Source organism: Panulirus ornatus, chromosome 18 (assembly GCF_036320965.1).
Source record: "Panulirus ornatus isolate Po-2019 chromosome 18, ASM3632096v1, whole genome shotgun sequence".
NCBI classification, from domain to species: Eukaryota; Metazoa; Arthropoda; class Malacostraca; order Decapoda; family Palinuridae; genus Panulirus; species Panulirus ornatus.
The window spans coordinates 47,222,993-47,247,357 of NC_092241.1; the positions used below are offsets into that span (position 1 = coordinate 47,222,993).

At 42.0% G+C, this 24,365-nt stretch overlaps 1 protein-coding gene across 3 annotated transcripts in view; it reads right to left on the reverse strand.

Moving 5' to 3' along the window:
• Window positions 1-24,365, reverse strand: part of LOC139755054 (USP6 N-terminal-like protein) — a 335,539-nt gene that overhangs the window by 180,262 nt on the left and 130,912 nt on the right. The window lies entirely within an intron of this gene.

The window sequence follows — 24,365 nt, forward strand, 5'->3', positions numbered from 1 at the left end:
TACTGCAATGAAATCAGATCTCCATGTTCACAACAAGGATTCTAAAACATTTCCATGATTTCCCCAACTGCTTCATATGCCAAGGTTCAGCCCTATGACAGCACAAACCAAAGGATTTCTAACAGTAAAAGACCACCGGGTCCTTTCAAGGCTGTTTGTGATAATGAACAATATCAGAATCTCACAGATTAGTGTGGTAAAAGTTAGAAGGTATACTGATAATTCAGAGATAAACTTGAAAAGTGTGAAAATGACTAAGGAGGCACAAATACTGTAAGTTGTGGACTTGAAGCAAAACATATATCAAGTCTGTTCTTGAACATATCTATAGTTCTGCTTCCAACTACTCTAGCTGTCAAATCATTCCATATGTTAACAATCCTGTTGAATAAAAAGTACTTAGCCTCATCTGGGATAAAATGTTTGCACAAGAGTTTGTATCTATTACTACAAGTGTAATCACATGAATCAAGTCTTCAGTAACTTGATCAATCATGATTATCAAAGCCTTTGGTATTTTTGATTAAATTCAATCATCTCTTATCCTTCTCTTTTCTAAGCTAAATTGATTCAAGTAGTTTAATCTTCTCTTGCAGGCTTTGTTCCTTGGCCCACACATCATCTCTGTAACTTGACGCTGCATTCTATCCATTCTGTCAAAGCCCTTTTTTTAGGTAGGGTGACCAAAACTGAAAACAACAATGAATTTAAGTTGGAGATGAACCAGTATATTATAGAGAGTAAAGATGATTTCCCTGGACTTAAACTCAATGGCCCAACCCAACTCTCAAAGCTGTGGTTTTGGGCATTATTGCATGACAGCTAGAGACTGAGTGTGAACGAATGGGGCCTTTGTTGTCTTTTCCTAGTGCTACCTCGCACACATGAGGGGGGAGGGGGATGGTATTCCATGTGTGGCGAGGTGGCGATGGGAATGAATAAAGGCAGACAGTGTGAATTGTGTGCATGGGTATATATGTATGTGTCTGTGTGTGTATATATATATGTGTACATTGAGATGTATAGGTATGTATATTTGCGTGTGTGGACGTGTATGTATATACATTGTGTATGGGGGTGGGTTGGGCCATTTCTTTCGTGTGTTTCCTTGCGCTACCTCACAAACGCGGGAGACAGCGACAAAGCAAAATAAATAAAATAAATATATAAATGTGTGTATATGAGTGGATGGGTCTTTTTTCGTCTGATTCCTGGCCCTACCTCATTGATGCAGAAAATGGGGATCAAGTGTAATAAAAATGATAAATATAAGTTTCACCCTAACCAATACAAGGAGGGGTCTGGCCAGAGATCTCTTGTTAAATTTTGTGAAACATCATGGGGCTTAATACATTTAAGAGATTATCTTTTGTGACTTTGGTTCTTTCTTACAGCGTAACTATGAGAGCCAAAAGATACTTACAATTAAAGGGACTTAAAGGGATATTCATGGTACAATAATTTCTGGGGATATCAACTTAAATGTGATATACCATGCAACAGGTATTATGATTTTGGCCACAATAAGACATAATGTTTAAAGGCATTCAAGTTCAATTTCATTTTCCTGCAACAATGTATCATACACTCTTTCAAATATTTGAAAAATCAAATCCTTACCACAGTCTTTTATGTATGTTTCCTGCCTTTATTTTCAGAGGCTCTGGAATCCCACCCCCCCCTCCACCCACTACACCACCACACACACCACTACCATCAATTTTTTGTACTGCATCATGTATCATACATTTTTTCAAGTATGCCAATAATAAAATTCCTTACAATGATTTTTTGTTTTCTGCCTCTTTTAAGGTCCAGTGAGATCCCCCTCTCCCCCAGTTTAAATTAAGTCCAAAGAGACCTTCTGATGAGGGTTAAAAGGAAACCTAAGGAGTTACTTAGATCATCATAGCTGAGGTGTACTATCATACGGAAGAGAGAAACTCTATGTTGGATGTACTTCAAATTTTACTATCATAATAATTAAGTACAATCACTTCAGAGGCAATTACGACTATGTGCCCAAAAATATGTGTACAAAGTAAAGTAGTGCAATGGCTGGGCCCCTTACATTGAGCAGACTCTTATAAGGACCTTTTCACATAGAAAAGTTAAGCAGTGTAATTTAGACTGTATATGTACACATGTTAAAATCAATATCTTACCACTTTTTGAGGGAAATAATTAGATACCATGGCTGATGGATTCTAAGATATGCTCAGTGATATGGCCTCACACTGGCAGCCCTGCTTCCATGATATGTAATTATCAATTGCTGGTAACATTACCAATCATTTGTCATAATTTATTTATTCATTTATTATACTTTGTCGCTGTCTCCCGCATTAGCGAGGTAGCGCAAGGAAACAGACGAAAGAATGGCCCAACCCACTCACATACACATGTATATACATACACGTCCACACACGCACATATACATACTTATACATTTCAACGTATACATATATATACACACAGAGACATATACATATATACACATGAACATAATTCATACTGTCTGCCCTTATTCATTCCCGTCACCATCCCGCCACACATGAAATGACAGCCCCCTTCCCCCACTGTGCGCGAGGTAGCACTAGGAAAAGACAACAAAGGCCACATTCGTTCTCACTCAGTCTCCAGCTGTCATGTATAATGCACCGAAACCACAGCTCCCTTTCCACATCCAGGCCCCACAAAACTTTCCATGGTTTACCCCAGACGCTTCACATGCCCTGGTTCAAACCACTGACAGCACGTCGACCGCGGTATACCACATCGTTCCAATTCACTCTATTCCTTAACGACTTTCACCCTCCTGCATGTTTGGGCACCGATCACTCAAAATCTTTTTCACTTCATCTTTCCATCTCCAATTTGGTTTCCCACTTCTCCTCATTCCCTTTACCTCTGACACATATATCCTCTTTGTCAATCTTTCCTCACTCATTCTCTCCATGTGACCAAACCATTTCAAAACACCCTCTTCTGCTCTCTCAACCACACTCTTTTTATTACCACACATCTCTCTTACCCTTTCATTACTTACTCGATCAAACCACCTCACACCACACAATGTCCTCAAACATCTCATTTCCAGTACATCCACCCTCCTCCGCACAACTCTATCTATAGTCCGCGCCTTGCAACCATATAACATTGTTGGAACCACTATTCCTTCAAACATACCCATAAAGTATTTGTATTTGAAAGGAAATAATCCTAAAGTGAGGTTGGCAAAATTATTTGGAAACTTATCTCAAATCCACTCTTACCAACTCTAACAAGACAACACCAGTCATACTGATCATTTCAAAATTTAGCAGACCCATCTGGAAAGATACTTCTTTTCACCAACAGTATAACCCAGCAAAGGAATATCATATTATCACAAATTCATCTATTTTTTCTTTTTCAATTCCAAAACATTAACAACAGTAGGTTAGGCTATTGCTGGTTTCTGTAATTCTACATACACTTACACCTGATCTGTAACACACATCAAACCAAAATAATCAATTCTCTCACCAACTTTACACAACCTTTCAGTTCATTCTACTGTGCTTACATAAAACATGTTTCACTAATTTCATTACTTCTTACTCTTTCACTATGCATGCATACTCAGCTGATTCACAAAGATTAAAATCTTCAATCAAAGGTATCTCCTCCTTAATATCTGACCATAACAAATATCTTATTTTTCACACTTCATTGCTATTTCCCATGTTAATGAGGTAGTGCCAGGAACAAAGTGAACGTATAGATTTTGTAAAACAGTACAGTGAAAGAAAAAAGTTTACTAAAAAGTGCTGTGGATATTGGATGGGGAGCAGACTGGAAGAAGCGAGGGAATTTAAGTATCTGGGATCTATCTTAGGTAAGTGTGGTAATATGGAAGGAGAGATAAGGTAGAGAGCAGTACAGGGTAGAAGAGTCACTGGGTCCCTTAACAGAATAATTAAGGGTAGAAGCACAAGTATGGATGTGTGAATAGAGGATCAAGGGACAGCATAGTCTCCCAACCCTGATCTATGCAAACAAAACATGGACATGGAATGAGTCACAGAGGTCAAGAACCCAGGCAGTGAAAATAACTTATTTGAGAAGAGCATGTGGTGTGACTAGATGGAATGAACTAAGAAATGAAAGGGTGTATAAGAGATGTGGTATAGCAGGGAATGCAAAGGTAGTGAATTGTGGAGTGGTAAAATGGGTGAAGTGTAATACTTTGAGGGGGTTAGGGCATGTGGAAAGAATGCACGATGGGACATTTACAAGGAGAGTGTATGACAATACAATTAAAGAGGTTGATGGGAGTGGAAGTCCACCGGTGACATGGGGAAATAGGGAGGAGGAATACTGGAGGGAGAGAAATAGTGGAAGAATGTATGGAATATCCATAACATAGCTTAGTACACTCTCTTCTTTCACTCTATAGGGTTTTGCTAAATCTACACTTTCACTATGATTTGTTGCATTTACCTTCTATTGCCTGCACTTACCCACATCATAAAGGATACTGACAACCATTTGCAACTCCTCTTCTTTCTCAGCAAACACAGTATCATCCACAAACAGGCTTGTCACCTGCCATCATACATCACTGCCACATTCCATCTCTAAACCCTATGGCCAGTCACTTACCATCATACATCACTGCCATATTCCATCTCAAAACCCATGGCTTGTCACATGCCATCATACATCACTGCCACATTCCATCTCAACCTCATTTCCCAGGTTTTGCTTTCATCTCTCTTGTCACTCCATCCATAAATATATATATATATATAGGCAAATGAGGGCAAGTATGAAGTCTGTTGGGGATGAGAGAGCTTGGGAAGTGAGTCAGTTGTTGTTCGCTGATGATACAGCGCTGGTGGCTGATTCATGTGAGAAACTGCAGAAGCTGGTGACTGAGTTTGGTAAAGTGTGTGGAAGAAGAAAGTTAAGAGTAAATGTGAATAAGAGCAAGGTTATTAGGTACAGTAGGGTTGAGGGTCAAGTCAATTGGGAGGTGAGTTTGAATGGAGAAAAACTGGAGGAAGTGAAGTGTTTTAGATATCTGGGAGTGGATCTGTCAGCGGATGGAACCATGGAAGCGGAAGTGGATCATAGGGTGGGGGAGGGGGCGAAAATTTTGGGAGCCTTGAAAAATGTGTGGAAGTCGAGAACATTATCTCGGAAAGCAAAAATGGGTATGTTTGAAGGAATAGTGGTTCCAACAATGTTGTATGGTTGCGAGGCGTGGGCTATGGATGGAGTTGTGCGCAGGAGGATGGATGTGCTGGAGGTGAGATGTTTGGGGACGGGGTGTGTGGTGTGAGGTGGTTTGATCGAGTAAGTAACGTAAGGGTGGGGGAGATGTGTGGAAGTAGGGGGAGCGTGGTTGAGAGAGCAGAAGGGGGTGTTTTGAAATGGTTTGGGTACATGGAGAGAATGAGTGGGGAGGGATTGACCAGGAGGATGTGTGTGTCAGAGGTGGAGGGAACGAGGAGGGGAGGGAGACCAAATTGGAGGTGGAAGGACGGAGTGAAGGGGATTTTGTGTGATCGGGGCCTGAACATGCAGGAGGGTGAGAGGAGGGCGGGGAATAGAGTGAATTGGAGTGATGTGGTATATAGGGGTTGACGTGCTGTCAGTGGAGTGAATCAAGGCATGTGAAGCGTCTGGGGTAAACCATGGAAAGCTGTGTAGGTATGTATATTTGCGTGTGTGGACGTGTGTATGTACATGTGTATGGGGGGGTTGGGCCATTTCTTTCGTCTGTTTCCTTGCGCTACCTCGCAAACGCGGGAGACAGCGACAAAGTATAAAAAAAAAAAAAAAAAAAAAAAAAAAATATAGGCAAATGAGAGTTGGGGTGAGAGAGTATCATTAAATAAATTTTAGGGAGAATAAAAAGATGTTCTGGAAGGAGGTAAATAAAGTGCGTAAGACAAGGGAGCAAATGGGAACTTCAGTGAAGGGCGCAAATGGGGAGGTGATAACAAGTAGTGGTGATGTGAGAAGGAGATGGAGTGAGTATTTTGAAGGTTTGTTGAATGTGTTTGATGATAGAGTGGCAGATATAGGGTGTTTTGGTCGAGGTGGTGTGCAAAGTGGGAGGGTTAGGGAAAATGATTTGGTAAACAGAGAAGAGGTAGTGAAAGCTTTGCGGAAGATGAAAGCCGGCAAGGCAGCAGGTTTGGATGGTATTGCAGTGTAATTTATTAAAAAAGGGGGTGACTGTATTGTTGACTGGTTGGTAAGGTTATTTAATGTATGTATGACTCATGGTGAAGTGCCTGAGGATTGGCGGAATGCGTGCATAGTGCCATTGTACAAAGGCAAAGGGGATAAGAGTGAGTGCTCAAATTACAGAGGTATAAGTTTGTTGAGTATTCCTGGTAAATTATATGGGAGGGTATTGATTGAGAGGGTGAAGGCATGTACAGAGCATCAGATTGGGGAAGAGCAGTGTGGTTTCAGAAGTGGTAGAGGATGTGTGGATCAGGTGTTTGCTTTGAAGAATGTATGTGAGAAATACTTAGAAAAGCAAATGGATTTGTATGTAGCATTTATGGATCTGGAGAAGGCATATGATAGAGTTGATAGAGATGCTCTGTGGAAGGTATTAAGAATATATGGTGTGGGAGGAAAGTTGTTAGAAGCAGTGAAAAGTTTTTATCGAGGATGTAAGGCATGTGTACATGTAGGAAGAGAGGAAAGTGATTGGTTCTCAGTGAATGTAGGTTTGCGGCAGGGGTGTGTGATGTCTCCATGGTTGTTTAATTTGTTTATGGATGGGGTTGTTAGGGAGGTAAATGCAAGAGTTTTGGAAAGAGGGGCAAGTATGAAGTCTGTTGGGGATGAGAGAGCTTGGGAAGTGAGTCAGTTGTTGTTCGCTGATGATACAGCGCTGGTGGCTGATTCATGTGAGAAACTGCAGAAGCTGGTGACTGAGTTTGGTAAAGTGTGTAAAAGAAGAAAGTTAAGAGTAAATGTGAATAAGAGCAAGGTTATTAGGTACAGTAGGGTTGAGGGTCAAGTCAATTGGGAGGTGAGTTTGAATGGAGAAAAACTGGAGGAAGTGAAGTGTTTTAGATATCTGGGAGTGGATCTGGCAGCGGATGGAACCATGGAAGCGGAAGTGGATCATAGGGTGGGGGAGGGGGCGAAAATTCTGGGGGCCTTGAAGAATGTGTGGAAGTCGAGAACATTATCTCGGAAAGCAAAAATGGGTATGTTTGAAGGAATAGTGGTTCCAACAATGTTGTATGGTTGCGAGGCGTGGGCTATGGATAGAGTTGTGCGCAGGAGGATGGATGTGCTGGAAATGAGATGTTTGAGGACAATGTGTGGTGTGAGGTGGTTTGATCGAGTGAGTAACGTAAGGGTAAGAGAGATGTGTGGAAATAAAAAGAGCGTGGTTGAGAGAGCAGAAGAGGGTGTTTTGAAGTGGTTTGGGCACATGGAGAGAATGAGTGAGGAAAGATTGACCAGAGGATATATGTGTCGGAGGTGGAGGGAACGAGGAGAAGAGGGAGACCAAATTGGAGGTGGAAAGATGGAGTGAAAAAAGATTTTGTGTGATCGGGGCCTGAACATGCAGGAGGGTGAAAGGAGGGCAAGGAATAGAGTGAATTGGAGCGATGTGTTATACCGGGGTTGACGTGCTGTCAGTGGATTGAATCAAGGCATGTGAAGAGTCTCGGGTAAAACATGGAAAGCTGTGTAGGTATGTATATTTGCGTGTGTGGACGTATGTATATACATGTGTATGGGGGGGTTGGGCCATTTCTTTCGTCTGTTTCCTTGCGCTACCTCGCAAACGCGGGAGACAGTGACAAAGTATAATAAAAAAAAAATAAATTTTTTTTTTTTTTTATACTTTGTCGCTGTCTCCCGCGTTTGCGAGGTAGCGCAAGGAAACAGACGAAAGGAATGCCCCCCCCATACACATGTATATACATACGTCCACACACGCAAATATACATACCTACACAGCCTTCCATGGTTTTCCCCAGACGCTTCACATGCCCTGATTCAATCCACTGACAGCACGTCAACCCCGGTATACCACATCGCTCCAATTCACTCTATTCCTTGCCCTCCTTTCACCCTCCTGCATGTTCAGGCCCCGATCACACAAAATCTTTTTCACTCCATCTTTCCACCTCCAATTTGGTCTCCCTCTTCTCCTCGTTCCCTCCACCTCCGACACATATATCCTCTTGGTCAATCTTTCCTCACTCATTCTCTCCATGTGCCCAAACCACTTCAAAACACCCTCCTCTGCTCTCTCAACCACGCTCTTTTTATTTCCACACATCTCTCTTACCCTTACGTTACTCACTCGATCAAACCACCTCACACCACACATTGTCCTCAAACATCTCATTTCCAGCACATCCATCCTCCTGCACACAACTCTATCCATAGCCCACGCCTCGCAACCATACAACATTGTTGGAACCACTATTCCTTCAAACATACCCATTTTTGCTTTTCGAGATAATGTTCTCGACTTCCACACATTCTTCAAGGCCCCCAGAATTTTCGCCCCCTCCCCCACCCTATGATCCATTTCCGCTTCCATGGTTCCATCCGCTGCCAGATCCACTCCCAGATATCTAAAACACTTCACTTCCTCCAGTTTTTCTCCATTCAAACTCACCTCCCAATTGACTTGACCCTCAACCCTACTGTACCTAATAACCTTGCTCTTATTCACATTTACTCTTAACTTTCTTCTTCCACACACTTTACCAAACTCAGTCACCAGCTTCTGCAGTTTCTCACATGAATCAGCCACCAGCGCTGTATCATCAGCGAACAACAACTGACTCACTTCCCAAGCTCTCTCATCCCCAACAGACTTCATACTTGCCCCTCTTTCCAAAACTCTTGCATTTACCTCCCTAACAACCCCATCCATAAACAAATTAAACAACCATGGAGACATCACACACCCCTGCCGCAAACCTACATTCACTGAGAACCAATCACTTTCCTCTCTTCCTACACGCAAACATGCCTTACATCCTCGATAAAAACTTTTCACTGCTTCTAACAACTTTCCTCCCACACCATATATTCTTAATACCTTCCACAGAGCATCTCTATCAACTCTATCATATGCCTTCTCCAGATCCATAAATGCTACATACAAATCCATTTGCTTTTCTAAGTATTTCTCACATACATTCTTCAAAGCAAACACCTGATCCACACATCCTCTACCACTTCTGAAACCACACTGCTCTTCCCCAATCTGATGCTCTGTACATGCCTTCACCCTCTCAATCAATACCCTCCCATATAATTTACCAGGAATACTCAACAAACTTATACCTCTGTAATTTGAGCACTCACTCTTATCCCCTTTGCCTTTGTACAATGGCACTATGCACGCATTCCGCCAATCCTCAGGCACCTCACCATGAGTCATACATACATTAAATAACCTTACCAACCAGTCAACAATACAGTCACCCCCTTTTTTAATAAATTCCACTGCAATACCATCCAAACCTGCTGCCTTGCCGGCTTTCATCTTCCGCAAAGCTTTCACTACCTCTTCTCTGTTTACCAAATCATTTTCCCTAACCCTCTCACTTTGCACACCACCTCGACCAAAACACCCTATATCTGCCACTCTATCATCAAACACATTCAACAAACCTTCAAAATACTCACTCCATCTCCTTCTCACATCACCACTACTTGTTATCACCTCCCCATTTGCGCCCTTCACTGAAGTTCCCATTTGCTCCCTTGTCTTACGCACTTTATTTACCTCCTTCCAGAACATCTTTTTATTCTTCCTAAAATTTAATGATACTCTCTCACCCCAACTCTCATTTGCCCTTTTTTTCACCTCTTGCACCTTTCTCTTGACCTCCTGTCTCTTTCTTTTATACATCTCCCACTCAACTGCATTTTTTCCCTGCAAAAATTGTCCAAATGCCTCTCTCTTCTCTTTCACTAATACTCTTACTTCTTCATCCCACCACTCACTACCCTTTCTAATCAACCCACCTCCCACTCTTCTCATGCCACAAGCATCTTTTGCGCAATCCATCACTGATTCCCTAAATACATCCCATTCCTCCCCCACTCCCCTTGCTTCCATTGTTCTCACCTTTTTCCATTCTGTACTCAGTCTCTCCTGGTACTTCCTCACACAGGTCTCCTTCTCAAGCTCACTTACTCTCACCATCCTCTTCACCCCAACATTCACTCTTCTTTTCTGAAAACCCATACAGCTCTTCACCTTAGCCTCCACAAGATAATGATCAGACATCCCTCCAGTTGCACCTCTCAGCACATTAACATCCAAAAGTCTCTCTTTCGCACGCCTGTCAATTAACACGTAATCCAATAACGCTCTCTGGCCATCTCTCCTACTTACATAAGTATACTTATGTATATCTCGCTTTTTAAACCAGGTATTCCCAATCATCAGTCCTTTTTCAGCACATAAATTTACAAGCTCTTCACCATTTCCATTTACAACACTGAACACCCCATGTATACCAATTATTCCCTCAACTGCCACATTACTCACCTTTGCATTCAAATCACCCATCACTATAACCCGGTCTCGTGCATCAAAACCACTAACACACTCATTCAGCTGCTCCCAAAACACTTGCCTCTCTTGATCTTTCTTCTCATGCCCAGGTGCATATGCACCAATAATCACCCACCTCTCTCCATCAACTTTCAGTTTTACCCATATTAATCGAGAATTTACTTTCTTACACTCTATCACATACTCCCACAACTCCTGTTTCAGGAGTATTGCTACTCCTTCCCTTGCTCTTGTCCTCTCACTAACCCCTGACTTTACTCCCCAGACATTCCCAAACCACTCTTCCCCTTTACCCTTGAGCTTCGTTTCACTCAGAGCCAAAACATCCAGGTTCCTTTCCTCAAACATACTACCTATCTATACTTTTTTCACATCTTGTTTACATCCACACACATTTAGGCACCCCACTCTGAGCCTTCGAGGAGGATGAGCACTCCCCGCGTGACTCCTTCTTCTGTTTCCCATTTTAGAAAGTTAATACAAGGAGGGGAGGATTTCTGGCCCCCCGCTCCCGTCCCCTCTAGTCGCTTTCTACGACAAGCGAGGAATACGTGGGAAGTATTCTTTCACCCCTATCCCCAGGGATAATATACATATATATATACATATACACATACACACACATACACATACATACGCATATATACACACACACACACATACATATATATACATATGAAAAATGTAAGAAACAATTTAGAAAACTGAAACTTCTAGCTTGAAATGAATGGAAAAAAATGAATGTCACATAATGGTTCAACCTCTGGCTATGGAAAAAAGGAAATGTATAATTTATTTACACAAACGTCAATAGCAGTTCTCATCAATTTAACCACTGTATCAATAAGCTTCAATGTCTAAGCTAGATTTTTTTTCCAATTTCACTATTTTCCTTCACATTTTCAATTGTGTCTGAAGGTTCTACTTCAAGAGTGATTGTATATATATATAATATATATATATATATATATATATATATATATATATATATATATATATATATATATATTATTTTTTTTTTTTTTTTCAAACTATTCGCCATTTCCCGTGTTAGCGAGGTAGCGTTAAGAACTGAGGACTGGGCCATTGAGGGAATATCCTCACCTGGCCCCCTTCTCTGTTCCTTCTTTTGGAAAATTAAAAAAAATTGAGAGGGGAGGATTTCCAGCCCCCCGCTCCCTTATATATATATATATATATATATATATTATCCCTGGGGATAGGGGAGCAAGAATACTTCCCACGTATTCCCTGCGTGTCGTAGAAGGCGACTAAAAGGGGAGGGAGCGGATGGCTGGAAATCCTCCCCTCTTGTTTTTTTTTTAATTTTCCAAAAGAAGGAACAGAGAATTGGGCCAGGTGAGGGTAGTCCCTCAAAGGCTCAGTCCTCTATTCTTAACGCTACCTCCCTAATGCGGGAAATGGCGAATAGTTTGAAAGAAAAAAGAAATATATATATATATATATATATATATATATATATATATATATATATATATATCTTTTTTTTCTTTCTTTCATACTATTCGCCATTTCCCGCATTAGCGAGGTAGCGTTGAGAACAGAGGACTGGGCCCTTGAGGGAATATCCTCACCTGGGCCCCTTCTCTGTTCCCTCCTTTGGAAAATTAAAAAAAAAAGTGAGAGGGGAGGATTTCCAGCCCCCCGCTCCCTCCCCTTTTAGTCGCCTTCTACGACACGCAGGGAATACGTGGGAAGCACTCTTTCTCCCCCATCCCCAGGGATAAATATATATATATATATATATATATATATATATATATATATATATATATATATATATATATGAGTGCTCAAATTTCAGAGGTATAAGTTTGTTGAGTATTCTTGGTAAATTATATGGGAGGGTATTGACTGAGAGGGTGAAGGCATGTACAGAGCATCAGATTGGGGAAGAGCAGTGTGGTTTCAGAAGTGGTAGAGGATGTGAGGATCAGGTGTTTGCTTTGAAGAATGTATGTGAGAAATACTTAGAAAAGCAAATGGATTTGTATGTAGCATTTATGGACTGTATTGTTGACTGGTTGGTAAGGTTATTTAATGTATGTATGACTCATGGTGAGGTGCCTGAGGATTGGCGGAATGCGTGCATAGTGCCATTGTACAAAGGCAAAGGGGATAAGAGTGAGTGCTCAAATTACAGAGGTATAAGTTTGTTGAGTATTCCTGGTAAATTATATGGGAGGGTACTGATTGAGAGGGTGAAGGAATGTACAGAGCATCAGATTGGGGAAGAGCAGTGTGGTTTCAGAAGTGGTAGAGGATGTGTGGATCAGGTGTTTGCTTTGAAGAATGTATGTGAGAAATACTTAGAAAAGCAAATGGATTTGTATGTAGCATTTATGGATCTGGAGAAGGCATATGATAGAGTTGATAGAGATGCTCTGTGGAAGGTATTAAGAATATATGGTGTGGGAGGAAAGTTGTTAGAAGCAGTGAAAAGTTTTTATCGAGGATGTAAGGCATGTGTACGTGTAGGAAGAGAGGAAAGTGATTGGTTCTCAGTGAATGTAGGTTTGCGGCAGGGGTGTGTGATGTCTCCATGGTTGTTTAATTTGTTTATGGATGGGGTTGTTAGGGAGGTAAATGCAAGAGTCCTGGAAAGAGGGGCAAGTATGAAGTCTGTTGGGGATGAGAGAGCTTGGGAAATGAGTCAGTTGTTGTTCGCTGATGATACAGCGCTGGTGGCTGATTCATGTGAGAAACTGCAGAAGCTGGTGACTGAGTTTGGTAAAGTGTGTGGAAGAAGAAAGTTAAGAGTAAATGTGAATAAGAGCAAGGTTATTAGGTACAGTAGGGTTGAGGGTCAATTCAATTGGGAGGTGAGTTTGAATGGAGAAAAACTGGAGGAAGTGAAGTGTTTTAGATATCTGGGAGAGGATCTGGCAGCGGATGGAATCATGGAAGCGGAAGTGGATCATAGGGTGGGGGAGGGGGCAAAAATTCTGGGAGCCTTGAAGAATGTGTGGAAGTCGAGAACATTATCTCGGAAAGCAAAAATGGGTATGTTTGAAGGAATAGTGGTTCCAACAATGTTGTATGGTTGCGAGGCGTGGACTATGGATAGAGTTGTGCGCAGGAGGATGGATGTGCTGGAAATGAGATGTTTGAGGACAATGTGTGGTGTGAGGTGGTTTCATCGAGCAAGTAACGTAAGGGTAAGAGAGATGTGTGGAAATAAAAAGAGCGTGGTTGTGAGAGCAGAAGAGGGTGTTTTGAAATGGTTTGGTCACATGGAGAGAATGAGTGAGGAAAGATTGACCACGAGGATATATGTGTCGGAGGTGGAGGGAACGAGGAGAAGAGGGAGACCAAATTGGAGGTGGAAAGATGGAGTGAAAAAGATTTTGTGTGATCGGGGCCTGAACATGCAGGAGGGTGAAAGGAGGGCAAAGAATAGAGTGAATTGGAGCGATGTGGTATACCGGGGTTGACGTGCTGTCAGTGGATTGAATCAAGGCATGTGTATAGGGGTGGGTTGGGCCATTTCTTTCGTCTGTTTCCTTGCGCTACCTCGCAAACGCGGGAGACAGCGACAAAGCAAAAAAAAAAAAAAGAAAAATATATATATATATATATATATATATATATATATATATATATATATATATATATATATATATATATATATATATATATGGGTATCTGCTGTCAGTGGATTGAATCAAGGCATGTGAAGCGTCTGGGGTAAACCATGGAAAGCTGTGTAGGTATGTATATTTGCGTGTGTGGACGTATGTATATACATGTGTATGGGGGTGGGTTGGGCCATTTCTTTCGTCTGTTTCCTTGCGCTACCTCGCAAACGCAGGAGACAGCGACAAAGTATAATATAAAAAATAAAAAAATATATATAATATATATATAATATATATATATATATATATATATATATATATATATATATATATATATATATATATATTTTTTTTCTTTTTCTTTCGTACTATTCGCCATTTGCCGCATTAGCGAGGTAGCGTTATCAACAGAGGACTGGGCCTTAGAGGGAATATCCTCACCTGGCCCCCCCTCTCTGTTCCTTCCTTTGGAAAAAAAAAAAAAAAAAAAAAAAAAAAAAAAAACGAGAGGGGAGGATTTCCAGCCACCCGCTGTATATATATATATATATATATATATATATATATATATATATATATATATATATATATTTTCTTTTCTTTTATACTATTCGCGATTTCCCGCGTCAGCGAGGTAGCGTTAAGAACAGAGGACTGGGCCTCTGAGGAAACATCCTCATCCAGCCCCTTCTCTGTTCCTTCCTTTGGAAAAAAAAAAAAAAAAAAAAGAGAGGGGAGGATTTCCAGCCCCAAGCTCCCTTCCCTTTCAGTCGCCTTCTACGACACGCAGGGAATACGTGGGAAGTATTCTTTCTCCCCTATCCCCGGGGAATAATAAATATATATATATATATATATATATATATATATATATATATATATATATATATATATATATATATATATATATATATATAAATATATTTTTTTTTTTTTTTTTATACTTTGTCGCTGTCTCCCGCGTTTGCGAGGTAGCGCAAGGAAACAGACGAAAGAAATGGCCCAACCCCCCCCCATACACATGTATATACATACGTCCACACATGCAAATATACATACCTACACAGCTTTCCATGGTTTACCCCAGACGCTTCACATGTCTTGATTCAATCCACTGACAGCACGTCAACCCCGGTATACCACATTGCTCCAATTCACTCTATTCCTTGCCCTCCTTTCACCCTCCTGCAAGTTCAGGCCCCGATCACACAAAATCTTTTTCACTCCATCTTTCCACCTCCAATTTGGTCTCCCTCTTCTCCTCGTTCCCTCCACCTCCGACACATATATCCTCTTGGTCAACCTTTCCTCACTCATTCTCTCCATGTGCCCAAACCATTTCAAAACACCCTCTTCTGCTCTCTCAACCACGCTCTTTTTATTTCCACACATCTCTCTCACCCTTACGTTACTTACTCGATCAAACCACCTCACACCACACATTGTCCTCAGACATCTCATTTCCAGCACATCCATCCTCCTGCGCACAACTCTATCCATAGCCCACGCATCGCAACCATACAACATTGTTGGAACCACTATTCCTTCAAACATACCCATTTTTGCTTTCCGAGATAATGTTCTCGACTTCCACACATTCTTCAAGGCTCCCAGAATTTTCGCCCCCTCCCCCACCCTATGGTCCACTTCTGCTTCCATGGTTCCATCCACTGCCAGATCCACTCCCAGATATCTAAAACACTTCACTTCCTCCAGTTTTTCTCCATATATATATATATATATATATATATATATATATATATATATATATATATATATATGTACGGAGCATCAGATTGGGGAAGAGCAGTGTGGTTTCAGAAGTGGGAGAGGATGTGTGGATCAGGTGTTTGCTTTGAAGAATGTATGTGAGAAATACTTAGAAAAGCAAATGGATTTGTATGTAGCATTTATGGATCTGGAGAAGGCATATGATAGAGTTGATAGAGATGCTCTGTGGAAGGTATTAAGAATATATGGTGTGGGAGGCAAGTTGTTAGAAGCAGTGAAAAGTTTTTATCGAGGATGTAAGGCATGTGTACGTGTAGGAAGAGAGGAAAGTGATTGGTTCTCAGTGAATGTAGGTTTGCGGCAGGGGTGTGTGATGTCTCCATGGTTGTTTAATTTGTTTATGGATGGGGTTGTTAGGGAGGTAAATGCAAGAGTCTTGGAAAGAGGGGCAAGTATGAGGTCTGTTGGGGATGAGAGAGCTTGGGAAGTGAGTCAGTTGTTGTTCGCTGATGATACAGCGCTGGTGGCGGATTCATGTGAGAAACTGCAGAAGCTGGTGACGGAGTTTGGTAAAGTGTGTGGAAGAAGAAAGTTAAGAGTAAATGTGAATAAGAGCAAGGTTATTAGGTACAGTAGGGTTGAGGGTCAAGTCAATTGGGAGGTGAGTTTGAATGGAGAAAAACTGGAGGAAGTGAAGTGTTATAGATATCTGGGAGTGGATCTGTCAGCGGATGGAACCATGGAAGCGGAAGTGGATCATAGGGTGGGGGAGGGGGCGAAAATTTTGGGAGCCTTGAAAAATTTGTGGAAGTCGAGAACATTATCCCGGAAAGCAAAAATGGGTATGTTTGAAGGAATAGTGGTTCCAACAATGTTGTATGGTTGCGAGGCGTGGGCTATGGATAGAGTTGTGCGCAGGAGGATGGATGTGCTGGAAATGAGATGTTTGAGGACAATGTGTGGTGTGAGGTGGTTTGATCGAGTAAGTAACGTAAGGGTAAGAGAGATGTGTGGAAATAAAAAGAGCGTGGTTGAGAGAGCAGAAGAGGGTGTTTTGAAATGGTTTGGGCACATGGAGAGAATGAGTGAGGAAAGATTGACCAAGAGGATATATGTGTCGGAGGTGGAGGGAACGAGGAGAAGAGGGAGACCAAATTGGAGGTGGAAAGATGGAGTGAAAAGGATTTTGTGTGATCGGGGCCTGAACATGCAGGAGGGTGAAAGGAGGGCAAGGAATAGAGTGAATTGGAGCGATGTGGTATACAGGGGTTGACGTGCTGTCAGTGGATTGAATCAAGGCATGTGAAGCGTCCGGGGTAAACCATGGAAAGCTGTGTAGGTATGTATATTTGCGTGTGTGGACGTGTGTATGTAAATGTGTATGGGGAGGGTTGGGCCATTTCTTTCGTCTGTTTCCTTGCGCTACCTCACAAACGCGGGAGACAGCGACAAAGTATAAAAAAAAAAAAAAAAAAAAAAAAATATATATATATATATATATATACATACGCACATATACACACACATACACATATACATATATATACATATGAAAAATGTAAGAAACAATTTAGAAAACTGAAACTTCTAGCTTCAATAAATGAAAAAATGAATGTCACATAATGGCTCAACCTCTGGCTATGGAAAAGGGAAATGTATAATTTATTTACACAAACGTCAATAGCAGTTCTCATCATATATATATATATATATGCTATTGACGTTTGTGTAAATAAATCATACATTTCCTTTTTTCCATAGCCAGAGGTTGAACCATTATGTGACATTCATTTTTTTCATTCATTTCAAGCTAGAAGTTTCAGTTTTCTAAATTGTTTCTTACATTTTTCATATGTATATATATGTATGTGTGTGTGTGTGTATATGTGCGTGTGTATGTGTATGTGTGTGTATGTGTATATGTGTATATATATGTATATTATCCCTGGGGATAGGGGTGAAAGAATACTTCCCACGTATTCCTTGCGTGTCGTAGAAAGCGACTAGAGGGGACGGGAGCGGGGGGCCAGAAATCCTCCCCTCCTTGTATTAACTTTCTAAAATGGGAAACAGAAGAAGGAGTCACGCGGGGAGTGCTCATCCTCCTCGAAGGCTCAGAGTGGGGTGCCTAAATGTGTGTGGATGTAAACAAGATGTGAAAAAAGTATAGATAGGTAGTATGTTTGAGGAAAGGAACCTGGATGTTTTGGCTCTGAGTGAAACGAAGCTCAAGGGTAAAGGGGAAGAGTGGTTTGGGAATGTCTGGGGAGTAAAGTCAGGGGTTAGTGAGAGGACAAGAGCAAGGGAAGGAGTAGCAATACTCCTGAAACAGGAGTTGTGGGAGTATGTGATAGAGTGTAAGAAAGTAAATTCTCGATTAATATGGGTAAAACTGAAAGTTGATGGAGAGAGGTGGGTGATTATTGGTGCATATGCACCTGGGCATGAGAAGAAAGATCAAGAGAGGCAAGTGTTTTGGGAGCAGCTGAATGAGTGTGTTAGTGGTTTTGATGCACGAGATCGGGTCATAGTGATGGGTGATTTGAATATGAAGGTGAGTAATGTGGCAGTTGAGGGAATAATTGGTATACATGGGGTGTTCAGTGTTGTAAATGGAAATGGTGAAGAGCTTGTAGATTTATGTGCTGAAAAAGGACTGATGATTGGGAATACCTGGTTTAAAAAGCGAGATATACATAAGTATACTTATGTAAGTAGGAGAGATGGCCAGAGAGCGTTATTGGATTACGTGTTAATTGACAGGCGTGCGAAAGAGAGACTTTTGGATGTTAATGTGCTGAGAGGTGCACCTGGAGGGATGTCTGATCATTATCTTGTGGAGGCTAAGGTGAAGATTTGTATGGGTTTTCAGAAAAGAAGAGTGAATGTTGGGGTGAAGAGGGTGGTGAGAGTAAGTGAGCTTGTGAAGGAGACCTGTGTGAGGAAGTACCAGGAGAGACTGAGTACAGAATGGAAAAAGGTGAGAACAATGGAAGTAAGGGGAGTGGGGGAGGAATGGGATGTATTTAGGGAATCAGTGATGGATTGCGCAAAAGATGCTTGTGGCATGAGAAGAGTGGGAGGTGGGTTGATTAGAAAGGGTAGTGAGTGGTGGGATGAAGAAGTAAGAGTATTAGTGAAAGAGAAGAGAGAGGCATTTGGACAATTTTTGCAGGGAAAAAATGCAATTGAGTGGGAGATGTATAAAAGAAAGAGACAGGAGGTCAAGAGAAAGGTGCAAGAGGTGAAACAAAGGGCAAATGAGAGTTGGGGTGAGAGAGTATCATTAAATTTTAGGGAGAATAAAAAGATGTTCTGGAAGGAGGTAAATAAAGTGCGTAAGACAAGGGAGCAAATGGGAACTTCAGTGAAGGGCGCAAATGGGGAGGTGATAACAAGTAGTGGTGATGTGAGAAGGAGATGGAGTGAGTATTTTGAAGGTTTGTTGAATGTGTTTGATGATAGAGTAGCAGATATAGGGTGTTTTGGTCGAGGTGGTGTGCAAAGTGAGAGGGTTAGGGAAAATGATTTGGTAAACAGAGAAGAGGTAGTGAAAGCTTTGCGGAAGATGAAAGCCGGCAAGGCAGCAGGTTTGGATAGTATTGCAGTGGAATTTATTAAAAAAGGGGGTGACTGTATTGTTGACTGGTTGGTAAGGTTATTTAATGTATGTATGACTCATGGTGAGGTGCCTGAGGACTGGCGGAATGCGTGCATAGTGCCATTGTACAAAGGCAAAGGGGATAAGAGTGAGTGCTCAAATTACAGAGGTATAAGTTTGTTGAGTATTCCTGGTAAATTATATGGGAGGGTATTGATTGAGAGGGTGAAGGCATGTACAGAGCATCAGATTGGGGAAGAGCAGTGTGGTTTCAGAAGTGGTAGAGGATGTGTGGATCAGGTGTTTGTTTTGAAGAATGTATGTGAGAAATACTTAGAAAAGCAAATGGATGTGTATGTAGCATTTATGGATCTGGAGAAGGCATATGATAGAGTTGATAGAGATGCTCTGTGGAAGGTATTAAGAATATATGGTGTGGGAGGCAAGTTGTTAGAAGCAGTGAAAAGTTTTTATCGAGGATGTAAGGCATGTGTACGTTTAGGAAGAGAGGAAAGTGATTGGTTCTCAGTGAATGTAGGTTTGCGGCAGGGGTGTGTGATGTCTCCATGGTTGTTTAATTTGTTTATGGATGGGGTTGTGAGGGAGGTAAATGCAAGAGTTTTGGAAAGAGGGGCAAGTATGAAGTCTGTTGGGGATGAGAGAGCTTGGGAAGTGAGTCAGTTGTTGTTCGCTGATGATACAGCGCTGGTGGCTGACTCATGTGAGAAACTGCAGAAGCTGGTGACTGAGTTTGGTAAAGTGTGTGGAAGAAGAAAGTTAAGAGTAAATGTGAATAAGAGCAAGGTTATTAGGTACAGTAGGGTTGGGGGTCAGGTCGGTTGGGAGGTGAGTTTGAATGGAGAAAAACTGGAGGAAGTGAAGTGTTTTAGATATCTGGGAGTGGATCTGGCAGCGGATGGAACCATGGAAGCGGAAGTGGATCATAGGGTGGGGGAGGGGGCGAAAATTCTGGGGGCCTTGAAGAATGTGTGGAAGTCGAGAACATTATCTCGGAAAGCAAAAATGGGTATGTTTGAAGGAATAGTGGTTCCAACAATGTTGTATGGTTGCGAGGCATGGGCTATGGATAGAGTTGTGCGCAGGAGGATGGATGTGCTGGAAATGAGATGTTTGAGGACAATGTGTGGTGTGAGGTGGTTTGATCGAGTGAGTAACGTAAGGGTAAGAGAGATGTGTGGAAATAAAAAGAGCGTGGTTGAGAGAGCAGAAGAGGGTGTTTTGAAGTGGTTTGGGCACATGGAGAGGATGAGTGAGGAAAGATTGACCAAGAGGATATATGTGTCGGAGGTGGAGGGAGCAAGGAGAAGAGGGAGACCAAATTGGAGGTGGAAAGATGGAGTGAAAAAGATTTTGTGTGATCGGGGCCTGAACATGCAGGAGGGTGAAAGGAGGGCAAGGAATAGAGTGAATTGGAGCGATGTGGTATACCGGGGTTGACGTGCTGTCAGTGGATTGAATCAAGGCATGTGAAGCGTCTGGGGTAAACCATGGAAAGCTGTGTAGGTATGTATATTTGCGTGTGTGGACGTGTGTATGTACATGTGTATGGGGGGGGGGTTGGGCCATTTCTTTCGTCTTTTTCCTTGCGCTACCTCGCAAACGCGGGAGACAGCGACAAAGTATAAAAAAAAAAAAAAAGAAAAAAAAAAAAATATATATATATATATATATATATATATATATATATTTTGGTTTGTCGCTGTCTCCCGCGTTTGCGAGGTAGCGCAAGGAAACAAACGAAAGAAATGGCCCAACCCACCCCTATACACATGTATATACATACGTTCACACACGCAAATATACATACCTACACAGCTTTTCATGGTTTACCCCAGACGCTTCACATACCCCGATTCAATCCACTGACAGCACGTCAACCCCGGTATACCACATCGCTCCAATTCACTCTATTCCTTGCCCTCCTTTCACCCTCCTGCATGTTCAGGCCCCGATCACACAAAATCTTTTTCACTCCATCTTTCCACCTCCAATTTGGTCTCCCTCTTCTCCTCGTTCCCTCCACCTCCGACACATATATCCTCTTGGTCAACCTTTCCTCATTCATTCTCTCTATGTGCCCAAACCATTTCAAAACACCCTCTTCTGCTCTCTCAACCATGCTCTTTTTATTTCCACACATCTCTCTTACCCTTACGTTACTTACTCGATCAAACCACCTCACACCACACATTGTCCTCAAACATCTCATTTCCAGCACATCCATCCTCCTGCACACAACTCTATCCATAGCCCATGCCTCACAACCATACAACATTGTTGGAACCACTATTCCTTCAAACATACCCATTTTTGCTTTCCGAGATAATGTTCTCAACTTCCACACATTCTTCACGGCTCCCAGAATTTTCGCCCCCTCCCCCACCCTATGATTCACTTCCGCTTCCATGGTTCCATCCGCTGCCAGATCCACTCCCAGATATCTAAAACACTTCACTCCCTCCAGTTTTTCTCCATTCAAACTCACCTCCCAATTGACTTGACCCTCAACCCTACTGTACCTAATAACCTTGCTCTTATTCACATTTACTCTTAACTTTCTTCTTTCACACACTTTACCAAACTCAGTCACCAGCTTCTGCAGTTTCTCACATGAATCAGCCACCAGCGCTGTATCATCAGCGAACAACAATTGACTCACTTCCCAAGCTCTCTCATCCCCAACAGACTTCATACATCGAGGATGTAAGGCATGTGTACGTGCAGGAAGAGAGGAAAGTGATTGGTTCTCAGTGAATGTAGGTTTGCGGCAGGGGTGTGTGATGTCTCCATGGTTGTTTAATTTGTTTATGGATGGGGTTGTTAGGGAGGTGAATGCAAGAGTTTTGGAAAGATATATATATATATATATATATATATATATATATATATATATATATATATAACTGGAGGAAGTGAAGTGTTTTAGATATCTGGGAGTGGATTTGGCAGCGGATGGAACCATGGAAGCGGAAGTGGATCATAGGGTGGGGGAGGGGGCAAAAATTCTGGGAGCCTTGAAGAATGTGTGGAAGTCGAGAACATTATCTCGGAAAGCAAAAATGGGTATGTTTGAAGGAATAGTGGTTCCAACAATGATGTATGGTTGCGAGGCGTGGACTATGGATAGAGTTGTGCGCAGGAGGATGGATGTGCTGGAAATGAGATGTTTGAGGACAATGTGTGGTGTGAGGTGGTTTGATCGAGTAAGTAACGTAAGGGTAAGAGAGATGTGTGGAAATAAAAAGAGCGTGGTTGAGAGAGCAGAAGAGGGTGTTTTGAAATGTTTTGGTCACATGGAGAGAATGAGTGAGGAAAGATTGACCAAGAGGATATATGTGTCGGAGGTGGAGGGAACGAGGAGAAGAGGGAGACCAAATTGGAAGTGGAAAGATGGAGTGAAAAAGATTTTGTGTGATCAGGACCTGAACATGCAGGAGGGTGAAAGGAGGGCAAAGAATAGAGTGAATTGGAGCGATGTGGTATACCGGGGTTGACGTGCTGTCAGTGGATTGAATCAAGGCATGTGTATGGGGGTGGGTTGGGCCATTTCTTTCGTCTGTTTCCTTGCGCTACCTCGCAAACGCGGGAGACAGCGACAAAGCAAAAAAAAGAAAAAAATTTTTTTTTTTTTTTTTTTTTTTTTTTTTATACTTTGTCGCTGTCTCCCGCGTTTGCGAGGTAGCGCAAGGAAACAGACGAAAGAAATGGCCCAACCCCCCCCCATACACATGTACATACACACGTCCACACACGCAAATATACATACCTACACAGCTTTCCATGGTTTACCCCAGACGCTTCACATGCCTTGCTTCAATCCACTGACAGCACGTCAACCCCGGTATACCACATGACTCCAATTCACTCTATTTCTTGCCCTCCTTTCACCCTCCTGCATGTTCAGGCCCCTGATCACACAAAATCTTTTTCACTCCATCTTTCCACCTCCAATTTGGTCTCCCTCTTCTCCTCGTTCCCTCCACCTCCGACACATATATCCTCTTGGTCAATCTCTCCTCACTCATTCTCTCCATGTGCCCAAACCATTTCAAAACACCCTCTTCTGCTCTCTCAACCACGCTCTTTTTATTTCCACACATCTCTCTTACCCTTACGTTACTTACTCGATCAAACCACCTCACACCACACATTGTCCTCAAACATCTCATTTCCAGCACATCCATCCTCCTGCGCACATCTCTATCCATAGCCCACGCCTCGCAACCATACAACATTGTTGGAACCACTATTCCCTCAAACATACCCATTTTTGCTTTCCGAGATAATGTTCTCGACTTCCACACATTTTTCAAGGCTCCCAAAATTTTCGCCCCCTCCCCCACCCTATGATCCACTTCCGCTTCCATGGTTCCATCCGCTGACAGATCCACTCCCAGATATCTAAAACACTTCACTTCCTCCAGTTTTTCTCCATTCAAACTCACCTCCCAATTGACTTGACCCTCACCCCTACTGTACCTAATAACCTTGCTCTTATTCACATTTACTCTCAACTTTCTTCTTCCACACACTTTACCAAACTCAGTCACCAGCTTCTGCAGTTTCTCACATGAATCAGCCACCAGCGCTGTATCATCAGCGAACAACAACTGACTCACTTCCCAAGCTCTCTCATCCCCAACAGACTTCATACTTGCCCCTCTTTCCAGGACTCTTGCATTTACCTCCCTTACAACCCCATCCATAAACAAATTAAACAACCATGGAGACATCACACATCCCTGCCGCAAACCTACATTCACTGAGAACCAATCACTTTCCTCTCTTCCTACACGTACACATGCCTTACATCCTCGATAAAAACTTTTCA